At 44.8% G+C, this 20,649-nt stretch overlaps 5 non-coding genes across 5 annotated transcripts; all 5 read right to left on the reverse strand.

Annotated features, from left to right (window-relative positions):
• Positions 1–1,454: 1,454 nt before the first annotated feature.
• Positions 1,455–1,526, reverse strand: TRNAE-UUC (transfer RNA glutamic acid (anticodon UUC)). Its single transcript has one exon. It is a non-coding gene; the product is annotated as a tRNA-Glu (tRNA).
• A 2,230-nt stretch (positions 1,527–3,756) lies between these two features.
• TRNAK-UUU (transfer RNA lysine (anticodon UUU)) lies at positions 3,757–3,828 on the reverse strand. The gene has a single exon. It is a non-coding gene; the product is annotated as a tRNA-Lys (tRNA).
• A 4,545-nt stretch (positions 3,829–8,373) lies between these two features.
• TRNAE-UUC (transfer RNA glutamic acid (anticodon UUC)) lies at positions 8,374–8,445 on the reverse strand. The gene has a single exon. It is a non-coding gene; the product is annotated as a tRNA-Glu (tRNA).
• Positions 8,446–10,683: 2,238 nt separating this feature from the next.
• Positions 10,684–10,755, reverse strand: TRNAE-UUC (transfer RNA glutamic acid (anticodon UUC)). Its single transcript has one exon. It is a non-coding gene; the product is annotated as a tRNA-Glu (tRNA).
• A 4,544-nt stretch (positions 10,756–15,299) lies between these two features.
• TRNAE-UUC (transfer RNA glutamic acid (anticodon UUC)) lies at positions 15,300–15,371 on the reverse strand. The gene has a single exon. It is a non-coding gene; the product is annotated as a tRNA-Glu (tRNA).
• Between the last annotated feature and the right edge of the window lie 5,278 nt (positions 15,372–20,649).

The following is a 20,649-nucleotide window of genomic DNA, read 5'->3' on the forward strand; positions in this document are numbered from 1 at the left end:
AGCGCACATTCTTAGGCATTCACGGTCGTCTTCTCCCTTTCTGACATTATACCAATTGTATACACCCGAATGGAGAAAAGTTAAAATATAAGGTACTAGGAATATGCGCCAAAGGTAGGCAAATTAAACATTTCAAGTACAAATATTACCATATTTATTGATGTAAAATGTAAACAAGTTAGACTGAAAATATGTGTGTGTGTTTACAAAGGATGTCTAAAGTGTATGCTGTGAGGTCAGGTTGCAGTTCACTACTTGCACTTGCGCCTTTCACAAGTGTGAGTACCCAGTTACACTAATGTCTGCTCTGACTTGTTATTCTGAGAGTCATGTGCTAAAGGGGGGCTTCCACCCTAGTTTGAAGGACCAGAGTACGAATGCCCCAGGGCACAGGAAGTACACAGTCCTCATTGATACAACTGGGGTCCAGTAACTTCTGACTGCCCTTTGACCCCACAGACTGGCACATATATGTCATCAGACTATAGCACCGTGGTACATATGCACACATGTGCATGTACACGTCAGCCAGTTTTTTATTCATTTATGTGCTAATACTGTTCAGCATCAGGATGTGATGTCGAAGGAGAAAGGTGGAGAGCGCCGAAGTCTCTGGTATTTCAAGACAAAACTAGAGACCTTTTCACACTCATATACTGCTCCAGGCAGATCTTCCACTGCAAATGCAAGTCATATGAGTCCAACTGAAAACTGTTTATTTTTGGGTACTTGCTTTAGTCAAAGGTTACCATTTGCAACTCATAAAAAAAAAGCAAAGGGCAATTTCATACATTAACACTTTGGTAAAGTCGTTCTTTCACACCTTACATTTCCGTAAGTTTCTCTCTCCTTGTAAGTTATCCGGTGTGAAGGCCGCGTGGAGTCAGGTCCACACTGTGCATCTTACTGTTGTGTAGCCAGAGTAGAGAGGTGTCCACACAGACACAGGACGTAGACAACACCTGTGTGTAGCATCACGTGCCATTGGTTGCAAAATGTGGACACTGCAAACAGCAGCTGCAATATCACAGATGATATAAAACACATAAAGTGCTCAAGTCTTATACTAGAAACAACACAGCAGGGGAATCATGTCATAAAACAAATGATGAACCCACAGTATGGACGGGGCAGGTAATAAAATGAGAATTTCCCATTGTGGGACCACAGTCAATTGCTGCCTTCTTCTCTGTGCCCCGGTCTCATTATATAATCTGTACTTTTTGTTGTGCAATAAAAGAAAAACAAGGAATAACCCTTCATAGTATTAATGTACAGGTCAAGGGCTGGGGAGAGAGGGCAGTAGATTTGGGGGTCGGTGTAAACCTCTGACGGCATTAGATGGAAGCAGAAGACAAAGCAAGTGACATTTATTAAGACTTTAGGTGCATTTAGGTTTATAGAAAAAAACTGAGAAAGATTAAAATGTCGGAGTAGTGGGAAAAAAAATGGACTTCCCATACCGGGAGTCGAACCCGGGCCGCCTGGGTGAAAACCAGGAATCCTAACCGCTAGACCATATGGGAACTGTGACCTCTTCATACAGCTCAGTGTATGTGAGGTGTCTCCCAAGGTCACACTGCATTCCGTACACTGAGAGTTATATTGTTCTTCTCAGTAGTACACAATCAATTGGGGTAACAGACACCTCACTTCTGACAAAAGAGAAGGAATGACCAGAAGTCACCATTTCTGCCACAACCTGTCAGGTCTCATTATTTACAACCTTAGAACTTCTACACATACACAGAGCCCAGGACATGGAGGACAGCAGCAGTCCCTGCATTGACTATTACTAACCCCTCCCCTTGAGCCAGACAAAGCCACACCCCTCCCCCAGGACACCCCTTGACTCCTGGGTTTCCTCACCAGACTGATGGCCCCACAGACCCCTCTCCAGTTATCTTCCAGCTGCTTCCTTGACAACACTCCCCTGCACCTGTCACAGGCTCCAGGCTGCCCTCCTGGGGCTCGAGTTATACTCCTTCTCTATCTACTAACAGCACCGACTCCAGTCCTGACACTGGATTGGTTCACACAAAGAAGAAGCAGCTCAGAAGTAGTCTGGGTTGTTCCCAGGTACCTGCATCTTCACAGAGTGACCGCCAGGGGGCAGCACAGCCAAAGCACTCACAGCCCACAAGCCTACGAATCATCAATTGGATGTCAGCAGCCTTGTCAGAGGCGCAGAGACTAGTAATTCCACAGTATTTTGGGACAGCAGAGGAAAAAGCAAGTGCTGAGCTGAAGTGGTCACTGCTGTTTTGTCACAACACCAGACATATGTTCTTAAAAGCATGTAAGCGCACATTCTTAGGCATTCTCGGTCGTCTTCTCCCTTTCTGACATTATACCAATTGTATACACCCGAATGGAGAAAAGTTAAAATATAAGGTACTAGGAATATGCGCCAAAGGTAGGCAAATTAAACATTTCAAGTACAAATATTACCATATTTATTGATGTAAAATGTAAACAAGTTAGACTGAAAATATGTGTGTGTGTTTACAAAGGATGTCTAAAGTGTATGCTGTGAGGTCAGGTTGCAGTTCACTACTTGCACTTGCGCCTTTCACAAGTGTGAGTACCCAGTTACACTAATGTCTGCTCTGACTTGTTATTCTGAGAGTCATGTGCTAAAGGGGGGTTTCCACCCTAGTTTGAAGGACCAGAGTACGAATGCCCCAGGGCACAGGAAGTACACAGTCCTCATTGATACAACTGTGGCCCAGTAACTTCTGACTGCCCTTTGACCCCACAGACTGGCACATATATGTCATCAGACTACAGCACTGTGGTACATATGCACACATGTGCATGTACACGTCAGCCAGTTTTTTATTCATTTATGTGCTAATACTGTTCAGCATCAGGATGTGATGTCGAAGGAGAAAGGTGGAGAGCGCCGAAGTCTCTGGTATTTCAAGACAAAACTAGAGACCTTTTCACACTCATATACTGCTCCAGGCAGATCTTCCACTGCAAATGCAAGTCATATGAGTCCAGCTGAAAACTGTTTATTTTTGGGTACTTGCTTTAGTCAAAGGTTACCATTTGCAACTCACAAAAAAAAAGCAAAGGGCAATTTCATACATTAACACTTTGGTAAAGTCGTTCTTTCACACCGTACATTTCCGTAAGTTTCTCTCTCCTTGTAAGTTATCCGGTGTGAAGGCCGCGTGGAGTCAGGTCCACACTGTGCATCTTACTGTTGTGTAGCCAGAGTAGAGAGGTGTCCACACAGACACAGGACGTAGACAACACCTGTGTGTAGCATCACGTGCCATTGGTTGCAAAATGTGGACACTGCAAACAGCAGCTGCAATATCACAGATGATATAAAACACATAAAGTGCTCAAGTCTTATACTAGAAACAACACAGCAGGGGAATCATGTCATAAAACAAATGATGAACCCACAGTATGGACGGGCAGGTAATAAAATGCGAATTTCCCATGGTGGGACCACAGTCAATTGCTGCCTTCTTTTCTCCGTGCCCTGGTCTCATTATATAATCTGTACTTTTTGTTGTGCAATAAAAGAAAAACAAGGAATAACCCTTCATAGTATTAATGTACAGGTCAAGGCCTGGGGAGAGAGGGCAGTAGATTTGGGGGACGGTGTAAACCTCTGACGGCATTAGATGGAAGCAGAAGACAAAGCAAGTGACATTTATTAAGACTTTAGGTGCATTTAGGTTTATAGAAAAAAACTGAGAAAGATTAAAATGTCTGAGTAGTGAAAAAAAAATGGATTTCCCATACCGGGAGTCGAACCCGGGCCGCCTGGGTAAAAACCAGGAATCCTAACCGCTAGACCATATGGGAACTGTGACCTCTTCATACAGCTCAGTGTATGTGAGGTGTCTCCCAAGGTCACACTGCATTCCGTACACTGAGAGTTATATTGTTCTTCTCAGTAGTACACAATCAATTGGGGTAACAGACACCTCACTTCTGACAAAAGAGAAGGAATGACCAGAAGTCATCATTTCTGCCACAACCTGTCAGGTCTCATTATTTACAACCTTAGAACTTCTACACATACACAGAGCCCAGGACACGGAGGACAGCAGCAGTCCCTGCATTGACTATTACTAACCCCTCCCCTTGAGCCAGACAAAGCCACGCCCCTCCCCCAGGACACCCCTTGACTCCTGGGTTTCCTCACCAGACTGATGGCCCCACAGACCCCTCTCCAGTTATCTTCCAGCTGCTTCCTTGACGACACTCCCCTGCACCTGTCAAAGGCTCCAGGCTGCCCTTCTGGGGCTCGAGTTATACTCCTTCTCTATCTACCTATCTACTAACAGCACCGACTCCAGTCCTGACACTGGATTGGTTCACACAAAGAAGAAGCAGCTCAGAAGTAGTCTGGGTTGTTCCCAGGTACCTGCATCTTCACAGAGTGACCGCCAGGGGGCAGCACAGCCAAAGCACTCACAGCCCACAAGCCTACGAATCATCAATTGGATGTCAGCAGCCTTGTCAGAGGCGCAGAGACTAGTAATTCCACAGTATTTTGGGACAGCAGAGGAAGAAGCAAGTGCTGAGCTGAAGTGGTCACTGCTGTTTTGTCACAACACCAGACATATGTTCTTAAAAGCATGTAAGCGCACATTCTTAGGCATTCTCGGTCATCTTCTCCCTTTCTGACATTATACCAATTGTATACACCCGAATGGAGAAAAGTTCAAATATAAGGTACTAGGAATATGCGCCAAAGGTAGGCAAATTAAACATTTCAAGTACAAATATTACCATATTTATTGATGCAAAATATAAACAAGTTAGACTGAAAATATGTGTGTGTGTTTACAAAGGAAGTCTAAAGTGTATGCTGTGAGGTCAGGTTGCAGTTCACTACTTGCACTTGCGCCTTTCACAAGTGTGAGTACCCAGTTACACTAATGTCTGCTCTGACTTGTTATTCTGAGAGTCATGTGCTAAAGGGGGGCTTCCACCCTAGTTTGAAGGACCAGAGTACGAATGCCCCAGGGCACAGGAAGTACACAGTCCTCATTGATACAACTGTGGCCCAGTAACTTCTGACTGCCCTTTGACCCCACAGACTGGCACATATATGTCATCAGACTATAGCACCGTGGTACATATGCACACATGTGTATGTACACGTCAGCCAGTTTTTTATTCATTTATGTGCTAATACTGTTCAGCATCAGGATGTGATGTGGAAGGAGAAAGGTGGAGAGCGCCGAAGTCTCTGGTATTTCAAGACAAAACTAGAGACCTTTTCACACTCATATATTGCTCCAGGCAGATCTTCCACTGCAAATGCAAGTCATATGAGTCCAGCTGAAAACTGTTTATTTTTGGGTACTTGCTTTAGTCAAAGGTTACCATTTGCAACTCACAAAAAAAAAGCAAAGAGCAATTTCATACATTAACACTTTGGTAAAGTCGTTCTTTCACACCGTACATTTCCGTAAGTTTCTCTCTCCTTGTAAGTTATCCGGTGTGAAGGCCACGTGGAGTCAGGTCCACACTGTGCATCTTACTGTTGTGTAGCCAGAGTAGAGAGGTGTCCACACAGACACAGGACGTAGACAACACCTGTGTGTAGCATCACGTGCCATTGGTTGCAAAATGTGGACACTGCAAACAGCAGCTACAATATCACAGATGATATAAAACACATAAAGTGCTCAAGTCTTATACTAGAAACAACACAGCAGGGGAATCATGTCATAAAACAAATGATGAACCCACAGTATGGACGGGGCAGGTAATAAAATGTGAATTTCCCATGGTGGGACCACAGTCAATTGCTGCCTTCTTTTCTCCGTGCCCTGGTCTCATTATATAATCTGTACTTTTTGTTGTGCAATAAAAGAAAAACAAGGAATAACCCTTCATAGTATTAATGTACAGGTCAAGGGCTGGGGAGAGAGGGCAGTAGATTTGGGGGTCGGTGTAAACCTCTGACGGCATTAGATGGAAGCAGAAGACAAAGCAAGTGACATTTATTAAGACTTTAGGTGCATTTAGGTTTATAGAAAAAAACTGAGAAAGATTAAAATGTCTGAGTAGTGAAAAAAAAAATGGATTTCCCATACTGGAGTCGAACCCGGGCTGCATGGGTGAAAACCAGGAATCCTAACCGGTTAGACCATATGGAAACTGTGACCATTTCATACAGCTCAGTGTATGTGAGGTGTCTCCCAAGGTCACACTGCATTCCGTACACTGAGAGTTGTATTGTTCTTCTCAGTAGTACACAATCAATTGGGGTAACAGACACCTCACTTCTGACAAAAGAGAAGGAATGACCAGAAGTCATCATTTCTGCCACAACCTGTCAGGTCTCATTATTTACAACCTTAGAACTTCTACACATACACAGAGCCCAGGACACGGAGGACAGCAGCAGTCCCTGCATTGACTATTACTAACCCCTCCCCTTGAGCCAGACAAAGCCACGCCCCTCCCCCAGGACACCCCTTGACTCCTGGGTTTCCTCACCAGACTGATGGCCCCACAGACCCCTCTCCAGTTATCTTCCAGCTGCTTCCTTGACGACACTCCCCTGCAGCTGTCATAGGCTCCAGGCTGCCCTCCTGGGGCTCGAGTTATACTCCTTCTCTATCTACTAACTGCACCGACTCCAGTCCTGACACTGGATTGGTTCACACAAAGAAGAAGCAGCTCAGAAGTAGTCTGGGTTGTTCCCAGGTACCTGCATCTTCACAGAGTGACCGCCAGGGGGCAGCACAGCCAAAGCACTCACAGCCCACAAGCTTACGAATCATCAATTGGATGTCAGCAGCCTTGTCAGAGGCGCAGAGACTAGTAATTCCACAGTATTTTGGGACAGCAGAGGAAGAAGCAAGTGCTGAGCTGAAGTGGTCACTGCTGTTTTGTCACAACACCAGACATATGTTCTTAAAAGCATGTAAGCGCACATTCTTAGGCATTCTCGGTCGTCTTCTCCCTTTCTGACATTATACCAATTGTATACACCCGAATGGAGAAAAGTTAAAATATAAGGTACTAGGAATATGCGCCAAAGGTAGGCAAATTAAACATTTCAAGTACAAATATTACCATATTTATTGATGTAAAATGTAAACAAGTTAGACTGAAAATATGTGTGTGTGTTTACAAAGGATGTCTAAAGTGTATGCTGTGAGGTCAGGTTGCAGTTCACTACTTGCACTTGCGCCTTTCACAAGTGTGAGTACCCAGTTACACTAATGTCTGCTCTGACTTGTTATTCTGAGAGTAATAGTGCTAAAGGGGGGCTTCCACCCTAGTTTGAAGGACCAGAGTACGAATGCCCCAGGGCACAGGAAGTACACAGTCCTCATTGATACAACTGTGGCCCAGTAACTTCTGACTGCCCTTTGACCCCACTGACTGGCACATATATGTCATCAGACTATAGCACCGTGGTACATATGCACACATGTGCATGTACACGTCAGCCAGTTTTTTATTCATTTATGTGCTAATACTTTTCAGCATCAGGATGTGATGTCGAAGGAGAAAGGTGGAGAGCGCCGAAGTCTCTGGTATTTCAAGACAAAACTAGAGACCTTTTCACACTCATATACTGCTCCAGGCAGATCTTCCACTGCAAATGCAAGTCATATGAGTCCAGCTGAAAACTGTTTATTTTTGGGTACTTGCTTTAGTCAAAGGTTACCATTTGCAACTCACAAAAAAAAAGCAAAGGGCAATTTCATACATTAACACTTTGGTAAAGTCGTTCTTTCACACCGTACATTTCCGTAAGTTTCTCTCTCCTTGTAAGTTATCCGGTGTGAAGGCCGCGTGGAGTCAGGTCCACACTGTGCATCTACTGTTGTGTAGCCAGAGTAGAGAGGTGTCCACACAGACACAGGACGTAGACAACACCTGTGTGTAGCATCACGTGCCATTGGTTGCAAAATGTGGACACTGCAAACAGCAGCTGCAATATCACAGATGATATAAAACACATAAAGTGCTCAAGTCTTATACTAGAAACAACACAGCAGGGGAATCATGTCATAAAACAAATGATGAACCCACAGTATGGACGGGGCAGGTAATAAAATGCGAATTTCCCATGGTGGGACCACAGTCAATTGCTGCCTTCTTTTCTCCGTGCCCTGGTCTCATTATATAATCTGTACTTTTTGTTGTGCAATAAAAGAAAAACAAGGAATAACCCTTCATAGTATTAATGTGCAGGTCAAGGGCTGGGGAGAGAGGGCAGTAGATTTGGGGGTCGGTGTAAACCTCTGACGGCATTAAATGGAAGCAGAAGACAAAGCAAGTGACATTTATTAAGACTTTAGGTGCATTTAGGTTTATAGAAAAAAACTGAGAAAGATTAAAATGTCTGAGTAGCGAAAAAAAAAAATGGATTTCCCATACCGGGAGTCAAACCCGGGCCGCCTGGGTGAAAACCAGGAATCCTAACCGCTAGACCATATGGGAACTGTGACCTCTTCATACAGCTCAGTGTATGTGAGGTGTCTCCCAAGGTCATACTGCATTCCGTACACAGAGTTATATTGTTCTTCTCAGTAGTACACAATCAATTGGGGTAACAGACACCTCACTTCTGACAAAAGAGAAGGAATGACCAGAAATCATCATTTCTGCCACAACCTGTCAGGTCTCATTATTTACAACCTTAGAACTTCTACACATACACAGAGCCCAGGACCCGGAGGACAGCAGCAGTCCCTGCATTGACTATTACTAACCCCTCCCCTTGAGCCAGACAAAGCCACGCCCCTCCCCCAGGACACCCCTTGACTCCTGGGTTTCCTCACCAGACTGATGGCCCCACAGACCCCTCTCCAGTTATCTTCCAGCTGCTTCCTTGACGACACTCCCCTGCACCTGTCATAGGCTCCAGGCTGCCCTCCTGGGGCTCGAGTTATACTCCTTCTCTATCTACCTATCTACTAACAGCACCGACTCCAGTCCTGACACTGGATTGGTTCACACAAAGAAGAAGCAGCTCAGAAGTAGTCTGGGTTGTTCCCAGGTACCTGCATTTTCACAGAGTGACCGCCAGGGGGCAGCACAGCCAAAGCACTCACAGCCCACAAGCCTACGAATCATCAATTGGATGTCAGCAGCCTTGTCAGAGGCGCAGAGACTAGTAATTCCACAGTATTTTGGGACAGCAGAGGAAGAAGCAACTGCTGAGCTGAAGTGGTCACTGCTGTTTTGTCACAACACCAGACATATGTTCTTAAAAGCATGTAAGCGCACATTCTTAGGCATTCTCGGTCGTCTTCTCCCTTTCTGACATTATACCAATTGTATACACCCGAATGGAGAAAAGTTAAAATATAAGGTACTAGGAATATGCGCCAAAGGTAGGCAAATTAAACATTTCAAGTACAAATATTACCATATTTATTGATGTAAAATGTAAACAAGTTAGACTGAAAATATGTGTGTGTGTTTACAAAGGATGTCTAAAGTGTATGCTGTGAGGTCAGGTTGCAGTTCACTACTTGCACTTGCGCCTTTCACAAGTGTGAGTACCCAGTTACACTAATGTCTGCTCTGACTTGTTATTCTGAGAGTCATGTGCTAAAGGGGGGCTTCCACCCTAGTTTGAAGGACCAGAGTACGAATGCCCCAGGGCACAGGAAGTACACAGTCCTCATTGATACAACTGTGGCCCAGTAACTTCTGACTGCCCTTTGACCCCACTGACTGGCACATATATGTCATCAGACTATAGCACCGTGGTACATATGCACACATGTGCATGTACACGTCAGCCAGTTTTTTATTCATTTATGTGCTAATACTTTTCAGCATCAGGATGTGATGTCGAAGGAGAAAGGTGGAGAGCGCCGAAGTCTCTGGTATTTCAAGACAAAACTAGAGACCTTTTCACACTCATATACTGCTCCAGGCGGATCTTCCACTGCAAATGCAAGTCATATGAGTCCAGCTGAAAACTGTTTATTTTTGGGTACTTGCTTTAGTCAAAGGTTACCATTTGCAACTCACAAAAAAAAAGCAAAGGGCAATTTCATACATTAACACTTTGGTAAAGTCGTTCTTTCACACCGTACATTTCCGTAAGTTTCTCTCTCCTTGTAAGTTATCCGGTGTGAAGGCCGCGTGGAGTCAGGTCCACACTGTGCATCTTACTGTTGTGTAGCCAGAGTAGAGAGGTGTCCACACAGACACAGGACGTAGACAACACCTGTGTGTAGCATCACGTGCCATTGGTTGCAAAATGTGGACACTGCAAACAGCAGCTGCAATATCACAGATGATATAAAACACATAAAGTGCTCAAGTCTTATACTAGAAACAACACAGCAGGGGAATCATGTCATAAAACAAATGATGAACCCACAGTATGGACGGGGCAGGTAATAAAATGCGAATTTCCCATGGTGGGACCACAGTCAATTGCTGCCTTCTTTTCTCCGTGCCCTGGTCTCATTATATAATCTGTACTTTTTGTTGTGCAATAAAAGAAAAACAAGGAATAACCCTTCATAGTATTAATGTGCAGGTCAAGGGCTGGGGAGAGAGGGCAGTAGATTTGGGGGTCGGTGTAAACCTCTGACGGCATTAGATGGAAGCAGAAGACAAAGCAAGTGACATTTATTAAGACTTTAGGTGCATTTAGGTTTATAGAAAAAAACTGAGAAAGATTAAAATGTCTGAGTAGCGAAAAAAAAAATGGATTTCCCATACCGGGAGTCGAACCCGGGCCGCCTGGGTGAAAACCAGGAATCCTAACCGCTAGACCATATGGGAACTGTGACCTCTTCATACAGCTCAGTGTATGTGAGGTGTCTCCCAAGGTCATACTGCATTCCGTACACAGAGTTATATTGTTCTTCTCAGTAGTACACAATCAATTGGGGTAACAGACACCTCACTTCTGACAAAAGAGAAGGAATGACCAGAAATCATCATTTCTGCCACAACCTGTCAGGTCTCATTATTTACAACCTTAGAACTTCTACACATACACAGAGCCCAGGACACGGAGGACAGCAGCAGTCCCTGCATTGACTATTACTAACCCCTCCCCTTGAGCCAGACAAAGCCACGCCCCTCCCCCAGGACACCCCTTGACTCCTGGGTTTCCTCACCAGACTGATGGCCCCACAGACCCCTCTCCAGTTATCTTCCAGCTGCTTCCTTGACGACACTCCCCTGCACCTGTCATAGGCTCCAGGCTGCCCTCCTGGGGCTCGAGTTATACTCCTTCTCTATCTACCTATCTACTAACAGCACCGACTCCAGTCCTGACACTGGATTGGTTCACACAAAGAAGAAGCAGCTCAGAAGTAGTCTGGGTTGTTCCCAGGTACCTGCATTTTCACAGAGTGACCGCCAGGGGGCAGCACAGCCAAAGCACTCACAGCCCACAAGCCTACGAATCATCAATTGGATGTCAGCAGCCTTGTCAGAGGCGCAGAGACTAGTAATTCCACAGTATTTTGGGACAGCAGAGGAAGAAGCAAGTGCTGAGCTGAAGTGGTCACTGCTGTTTTGTCACAACACCAGACATATGTTCTTAAAAGCATGTAAGCGCACATTCTTAGGCATTCTCGGTAGTCTTCTCCCTTTCTGACATTATACCAATTGTATACACCCGAATGGAGAAAAGTTAAAATATAAGGTACTAGGAATATGCGCCAAAGGTAGGCAAATTAAACATTTCAAGTACAAATATTACCATATTTATTGATGTAAAATGTAAACAAGTTAGACTGAAAATATGTGTGTGTGTTTACAAAGGAAGTCTAAAGTGTATGCTGTGAGGTCAGGTTGCAGTTCACTACTTGCACTTGCGCCTTTCACAAGTGTGAGTACCCAGTTACACTAATGTCTGCTCTGACTTGTTATTCTGAGAGTCATGTGCTAAAGGGGGGCTTCCACCCTAGTTTGAAGGACCAGGGTACGAATGCCCCAGGGCACAGGAAGTACACAGTCCTCATTGATACAACTGTGGCCCAGTAACTTCTGACTGCCCTTTGACCCCACAGACTGGCACATATATGTCATCAGACTATAGCACCGTGGTACATATGCACACATGTGCATGTACACGTCAGCCAGTTTTTTATTCATTTATGTGCTAATACTGTTCAGCATCAGGATGTGATGTCGAAGGAGAAAGGTGGAGAGCGCCGAAGTCTCTGGTATTTCAAGACAAAACTAGAGACCTTTTCACACTCATATACTGCTCCAGGCAGATCTTCCACTGCAAATGCAAGTCATATGAGTCCAGCTGAAAACTGTTTATTTTTGGGTACTTGCTTTAGTCAAAGGTTACCATTTGCAACTCACAAAAAAAAAGCAAAGGGCAATTTCATACATTAACACTTTGGTAAAGTCGTTCTTTCACACCGTACATTTCCGTAAGTTTCTCTCTCCTTGTAAGTTATCCGGTGTGAAGGCCGCGTGGAGTCAGGTCCACACTGTGCATCTTACTGTTGTGTAGCCAGAGTAGAGAGGTGTCCACACAGACACAGGACGTAGACAACACCTGTGTGTAGCATCACGTGCCATTGGTTGCAAAATGTGGACACTGCAAACAGCAGCTGCAATATCACAGATGATATAAAACACATAAAGTGCTCAAGTCTTATACTAGAAACAACACAGCAGGGGAATCATGTCATAAAACAAATGATGAACCCACAGTATGGACGGGGCAGGTAATAAAATGAGAATTTCCCATGGTGGGACCACAGTCAATTGCTGCCTTCTTTTCTCCGTGCCCTGGTCTCATTATATAATCTGTACTTTTTGTTGTGCAATAAAAGAAAAACAAGGAATAACCCTTCATAGTATTAATGTACAGGTCAAGGGCTGGGGAGAGAGGGCAGTAGATTTGGGGGTCGGTGTAAACCTCTGACGGCATTAGATGAAAGCAGAAGACAAAGCAAGTGACATTTATTAAGACTTTAGGTGCATTTAGGTTTATAGAAAAAAACTGAGAAAGATTAAAATGTCTGAGTAGTGAAAAAAAAAAATGGATTTCCCATACCGGGAGTTGAACCCAGCCTGCCTGGGTGAAAAACAGGAATCCTAACCGGTAGACCATATGGGAACTGTGACCTCTTCATACAGCTCAGTGTATGTGAGGTGACTCCCAAGGTCACACTGCATTCCGTACACTGAGAGTTATATTGTTCTTCTCAGTAGTACACAATCAATTGGGGTAACAGACACCTCACTTCTGACAAAAGAGAAGGAATGACCAGAAGTCATCATTTCTGCCACAACCTGTCAGGTCTCATTATTTACAACCTTAGAACTTCCACACATACACAGAGCCCAGGACACGGAGGACAGCAGCAGTCCCTGCATTGACTATTACTAAACCCTCCCCTTGAGCCAGACAAAGCCACGCCCCTCCCCCAGGACACCCCTTGACTCCTGGGTTTCCTCACCAGACTGATGGCCCCACAGACCCCTCTCCAGTTATCTTCCAGCTGCTTCCTTGACGACACTCCCCTGCAGCTGTCATAGGCTCCAGGCTGCCCTCCTGGGGCTCGAGTTATACTCCTTCTCTATCTACTAACAGCACCGACTCCAGTCCTGACACTAGATTGGTTCACACAAAGAAGAAGCAGCTCAGAAGTAGTCTGGGTTGTTCCCAGGTACCTGCATCTTCACAGAGTGACCGCCAGGGGGCAGCACAGCCAAAGCACTCACAGCCCACAAGCTTACGAATCATCAATTGGATGTCAGCAGCCTTGTCAGAGGCGCAGAGACTAGTAATTCCACAGTATTTTGGGACAGCAGAGGAAGAAGCAAGTGCTGAGCTGAAGTGGTCACTGCTGTTTTGTCACAACACCAGACATATGTTCTTAAAAGCATGTAAGCGCACATTCTTAGGCATTCTCGGTCGTCTTCTCCCTTTCTGACATTATACCAATTGTATACACCCGAATGGAGAAAAGTTAAAATATAAGGTACTAGGAATATGCGCCAAAGGTAGGCAAATTAAACATTTCAAGTACAAATATTACCATATTTATTGATGTAAAATGGAAACAAGTTAGACTGAAAATATGTGTGTGTGTTTACAAAGGATGTCTAAAGTGTATGCTGTGAGGTCAGGTTGCAGTTCACTACTTGCACTTGCGCCTTTCACAAGTGTGAGTACCCAGTTACACTAATGTCTGCTCTGACTTGTTATTCTGAGAGTCATGTGCTAAAGGGGGGCTTCCACCCTAGTTTGAAGGACCAGAGTACGAATGCCCCAGGGCACAGGAAGTACACAGTCCTCATTGATACAACTGTGGCCCAGTAACTTCTGACTGCCCTTTGACCCCACAGACTGGCACATATATGTCATCAGACTATAGCACCGTGGTACATATGCACACATGTGCATGTACACGTCAGCCAGTTTTTTATTCATTTATGTGCTAATACTGTTCAGCATCAGGATGTGATGTCGAAGGAGAAAGGTGGAGAGCGCCGAAGTCTCTGGTATTTCAAGACAAAACTAGAGACCTTTTCACACTCATATACTGCTCCAGGCAGATCTTCCACTGCAAATGCAAGTCATATGAGTCCAGCTGAAAACTGTTTATTTTTGGGTACTTGCTTTAGTCAAAGGTTACCATTTGCAACTCACAAAAAAAAAGCAAAGGGCAATTTCATACATTAACACTTTGGTAAAGTCGTTCTTTCACACCGTACATTTCCGTAAGTTTCTCTCTCCTTGTAAGTTATCCGGTGTGAAGGCCGCGTGGAGTCAGGTCCACACTGTGCATCTTACTGTTGTGTAGCCAGAGTAGAGAGGTGTCCACACAGACACAGGACGTAGACAACACCTGTGTGTAGCATCACGTGCCATTGGTTGCAAAATGTGGACACTGCAAACCGCAGCTGCAATATCACAGATGATATAAAACACATAAAGTGCTCAAGTCTTATACTAGAAACAACACAGCAGGGGAATCATGTCATAAAACAAATGATGAACCCACAGTATGGACGGGGCAGGTAATAAAATGAGAATTTCCCATGGTGGGACCACAGTCAATTGCTGCCTTCTTTTCTCCGTGCCCTGGTCTCATTATATAATCTGTACTTTTTGTTGTGCAATAAAAGAAAAACAAGGAATAACCCTTCATAGTATTAATGTACAGGTCAAGGGCTGGGGAGAGAGGGCAGTAGATTTGGGGGTCGGTGTAAACCTCTGACGGCATTAGATGGAAGCAGAAGACAAAGCAAGTGACATTTATTAAGACTTTAGGTGCATTTAGGTTTATAGAAAAAAACTGAGAAAGATTAAAATGTCTGAGTAGCGAAAAAAAAAAATGGATTTCCCATACCGGGAGTCGAACCCGGGCCGCCTGGGTGAAAACCAGGAATCCTAACCGCTAGACCATATGGGAACTGTGACCTCTTCATACAGCTCAGTGTATGTGAGGTGTCTCCCAAGGTCATACTGCATTCCGTACACAGAGTTATATTGTTCTTCTCAGTAGTACACAATCAATTGGGGTAACAGACACCTCACTTCTGACAAAAGAGAAGGAATGACCAGAAATCATCATTTCTGCCACAACCTGTCAGGTCTCATTATTTACAACCTTAGAACTTCTACACATACACAGAGCCCAGGACACGGAGGACAGCAGCAGTCCCTGCATTGACTATTACTAACCCCTCCCCTTGAGCCAGACAAAGCCACGCCCCTCCCCCAGGACACCCCTTGACTCCTGGGTTTCCTCACCAGACTGATGGCCCCACAGACCCCTCTCCAGTTATCTTCCAGCTGCTTCCTTGACGACACTCCCCTGCACCTGTCATAGGCTCCAGGCTGCCCTCCTGGGGCTCGAGTTATACTCCTTCTCTATCTACCTATCTACTAACAGCACCGACTCCAGTCCTGACACTGGATTGGTTCACACAAAGAAGAAGCAGCTCAGAAGTAGTCTGGTCAGAGGCGCAGAGACTAGTAATTCCACAGTATTTTGGGACAGCAGAGGAAGAAGCAAGTGCTGAGCTGAAGTGGTCACTGCTGTTTTGTCACAACACCAGACATATGTTCTTAAAAGCATGTAAGCGCACATTCTTAGGCATTCTCGGTCGTCTTCTCCCTTTCTGACATTATACCAATTGTATACACCCGAATGGAGAAAAGTTTAAATATAAGGTACTAGGAATATGCGCCAAAGGTAGGCAAATTAAACATTTCAAGTACAAATATTACCATATTTATTGATGTAAAATGTAAACAAGTTAGACTGAAAATATGTGTGTGTGTTTACAAAGGAAGTCTAAAGTGTATGCTGTGAGGTCAGGTTGCAGTTCACTACTTGCACTTGCGCCTTTCACAAGTGTGAGTACCCAGTTACACTAATGTCTGCTCTGACTTGTTATTCTGAGAGTCATGTGCTAAAGGGGGGCTTCCACCCTAGTTTGAAGGACCAGAGTACGAATGCCCCAGGGCACAGGAAGTACACAGTCCTCATTGATACAACTGTGGCCCAGTAACTTCTGACTGCCCTTTGACCCCACAGACTGGCACATATATGTCATCAGACTATAGCACCGTGGTACATATGCACACATGTGCATGTACACGTCAGCCAGTTTTTTATTCATTTATGTGCTAATACTGTTCAGCATCAGGATGTGATGTCGAAGGAGAAAGGTGGAGAGCGCCGAAGTCTCTGGTATTTCAAGACAAAACTAGAGACCTTTTCACACTCATATACTGCTCCAGGCAGATCTTCCACTGCAAATGCAAGTCATATGAGTCCAGCTGAAAACTGTTTATTTTTGGGTACTTGCTTTAGTCAAAGGTTACCATTTGCAACTCACAAAAAAAAAGCAAAGGGCAATTTCATACATTAACACTTTGGTAAAGTCGTTCTTTCACACCGTACATTTCCGTAAGTTTCTCTCTCCTTGTAAGTTATCCGGTGTGAAGGCCGCGTGGAGTCAGGTCCACACTGTGCATCTTACTGTTGTGTAGCCAGAGTAGAGAGGTGTCCACACAGACACAGGACGTAGACAACACCTGTGTGTAGCATCACGTGCCATTGGTTGCAAAATGTGGACACTGCAAACAGCAGCTGCAATATCACAGATGATATAAAACACATAAAGTGCTCAAGTCTTATACTAGAAACAACACAGCAGGGGAATCATGTCATAAAACAAATGATGAACCCACAGTATGGACGGGGCAGGTAATAAAATGAGAATTTCCCATGGTGGGACCACAGTCAATTGCTGCCTTCTTTTCTCCGTGCCCTGGTCTCATTATATAATCTGTACTTTTTGTTGTGCAATAAAAGAAAAACAAGGAATAACCCTTCATAGTATTAATGTACAGGTCAAGGGCTGGGGAGAGAGGGCAGTAGATTTGGGGGTCGGTGTAAACCTCTGACGGCATTAGATGGAAGCAGAAGACAAAGCAAGTGACATTTATTAAGACTTTAGGTGCATTTAGGTTTATAGAAAAAAACTGAGAAAGATTAAAATGTCTGAGTAGTGAAAAAAAAAAATGGATTTCCCATACCGGGAGTTGAACCCAGGCTGCCTAGGTGAAAACCAGGAATCCTAACCGGTAGACCATATGGGAACTGTGACCTCTTCATACAGCTCAGTGTATGTGAGGTGACTCCCAAGGTCACACTGCATTACGTACACTGAGAGTTATATTGTTCTTCTCAGTAGTACACAATCAATTGGGGTAACAGACACCTCACTTCTGACAAAAGAGAAGGAATGACCAGAAGTCATCATTTCTGCCACAACCTGTCAGGTCTCATTATTTACAACCTTAGAACTTCCACACATACACAGAGCCCAGGACACGGAGGACAGCAGCAGTCCCTGCATTGACTATTACTAACCCCTCCCCTTGAGCCAGACAAAGCCACGCCCCTCCCCCAGGACACCCCTTGACTCCTGGGTTTCCTCACCAGACTGATGGCCCCACAGACCCCTCTCCAGTTATCTTCCAGCTGCTTCCTTGACGACACTCCCCTGCAGCTGTCATAGGCTCCAGGCTGCCCTCCTGGGGCTCGAGTTATACTCCTTCTCTATCTACTAACAGCACCGACTCCAGTCCTGACACTAGATAGGTTCACACAAAGAAGAAGCAGCTCAGAAGTAGTCTGGGTTGTTCCCAGGTACCTGCATCTTCACAGAGTGACCGCCAGGGGGCAGCACAGCCAAAGCACTCACAGCCCACAAGCTTACGAATCATCAATTGGATGTCAGCAGCCTTGTCAGAGGCGCAGAGACTAGTAATTCCACAGTATTTTGGGACAGCAGAGGAAGAAGCAAGTGCTGAGCTGAAGTGGTCACTGCTGTTTTGTCACAACACCAGACATATGTTCTTAAAAGCATGTAAGCGCACATTCTTAGGCATTCTCGGTCGTCTTCTCCCTTTCTGACATTATACCAATTGTATACACCCGAATGGAGAAAAGTTAAAATATAAGGTACTAGGAATATGCGCCAAAGGTAGGCAAATTAAACATTTCAAGTACAAATATTACCATATTTATTGATGTAAAATGTAAACAAGTTAGACTGAAAATATGTGTGTGTGTTTACAAAGGATGTCTAAAGTGTATGCTGTGAGGTCAGGTTGCAGTTCACTACTTGCACTTGCGCCTTTCACAAGTGTGAGTACCCAGTTACACTAATGTCTGCTCTGACTTGTTATTCTGAGAGTCATGTGCTAAAGGGGGGCTTCCACCCTAGTTTGAAGGACCAGAGTACGAATGCCCCAGGGCACAGGAAGTACACAGTCCTCATTGATACAACTGGGGCCCAGTAACTTCTGACTGCCCTTTGACCCCACAGACTGGCACATATATGTCATCAGACTATAGCACCGTGGTACATATGCACACATGTGCATGTACACGTCAGCCAGTTTTTTATTCATTTATGTGCTAATACTGTTCAGCATCAGGATGTGATGTCGAAGGAGAAAGGTGGAGAGCGCCGAAGTCTCTGGTATTTCAAGACAAAACTAGAGACCTTTTCACACTCATATACTGCTCCAGGCAGATCTTCCACTGCAAATGCAAGTCATATGAGTCCAGCTGAAAACTGTTTATTTTTGGGTACTTGCTTTAGTCAAAGGTTACCATTTGCAACTCACAAAAAAAAAGCAAAGGGCAATTTCATACATTAACACTTTGGTAAAGTCGTTCTTTCACACCGTACATTTCCGTAAGTTTCTCTCTCCTTGTAAGTTATCCGGTGTGAAGGCCGCGTGGAGTCAGGTCCACACTGTGCATCTTACTGTTGTGTAGCCAGAGTAGAGAGGTGTCCACACAGACACAGGACGTAGACAACACCTGTGTGTAGCATCACGTGCCATTGGTTGCAAAATGTGGACACTGCAAACAGCAGCTGCAATATCACAGATGATATAAAACACATAAAGTGCTCAAGTCTTATACTAGAAACAACACAGCAGGGGAATCATGTCATAAAACAAATGATGAACCCACAGTATGGACGGGGCAGGTAATAAAATGAGAATTTCCCATGGTGGGACCACAGTCAATTGCTGCCTTCTTTTCTCCGTGCCCTGGTCTCATTATATAATCTGTACTTTTTGTTGTGCAATAAAAGAAAAACAAGGAATAACCCTTCATAGTATTAATGTACAGGTCAAGGGCTGGGGAGAGAGGGCAGTAGATTTGGGGGTCGGTGTAAACCTCTGACGGCATTAGATGGAAGCAGAAAACAAAGCAAGTGACATTTATTAAGACTTTAGGTGCATTTAGGTTTATAGAAAAAAACTGAGAAAGATTAAAATGTCTGAGTAGTGAAAAAAAAAAATGGATTTCCCATACCAGGAGTTGAACCCAGGCTGCCTGGGTGAAAACCAGAAATCCTAACCGGTAGACCATATGGGAACTGTGACCTCTTCATACAGCTCAGTGTATGTGAGGTGACTCCCAAGGTCACACTGCATTCCGTACACTGAGAGTTATATTGTTCTTCTCAGTAGTACACAATCAATTGGGGTAACAGACACCTCACTTCTGACAAAAGAGAAGGAATGACCAGAAGTCATCATTTCTGCCACAACCTGTCAGGTCTCATTATTTACAACCTTAGAACTTCCACACATACACAGAGCCCAGGACACGGAGGACAGCAGCAGTCCCTGCATTGACTATTACTAACCCCTCCCCTTGAGCCAGACAAAGCCACGCCCCTCCCCCAGGACACCCCTTGACTCCTGGGTTTCCTCACCAGACTGATGGCCCCACAGACCCCTCTCCAGTTATCTTCCAGCTGCTTCCTTGACGACACTCCCCTGCAGCTGTCATAGGCTCCAGGCTGCCCTCCTGGGGCTCGAGTTATACTCCTTCTCTATCTACTAACAGCACCGACTCCAGTCCTGACACTGGATTGGTTCACACAAAGAAGAAGCAGCTCAGAAGTAGTCTGGGTTGTTCCCAGGTACCTGCATCTTCACAGAGTGACCGCCAGGGGGCAGCACAGCCAAAGCACTCACAGCCCACAAGCTTACGAATCATCAATTGGATGTCAGCAGCCTTGTCAGAGGCGCAGAGACTAGTAATTCCACAGTATTTTGGGACAGCAGAGGAAGAAGCAAGTGCTGAGCTGAAGTGGTCACTGCTGTTTTGTCACAACACCAGACATATGTTCTTAAAAGCA

Source organism: Pleurodeles waltl, unplaced genomic scaffold (assembly GCF_031143425.1).
Source record: "Pleurodeles waltl isolate 20211129_DDA unplaced genomic scaffold, aPleWal1.hap1.20221129 scaffold_39, whole genome shotgun sequence".
Classification (NCBI taxonomy): Eukaryota; Metazoa; Chordata; class Amphibia; order Caudata; family Salamandridae; genus Pleurodeles; species Pleurodeles waltl.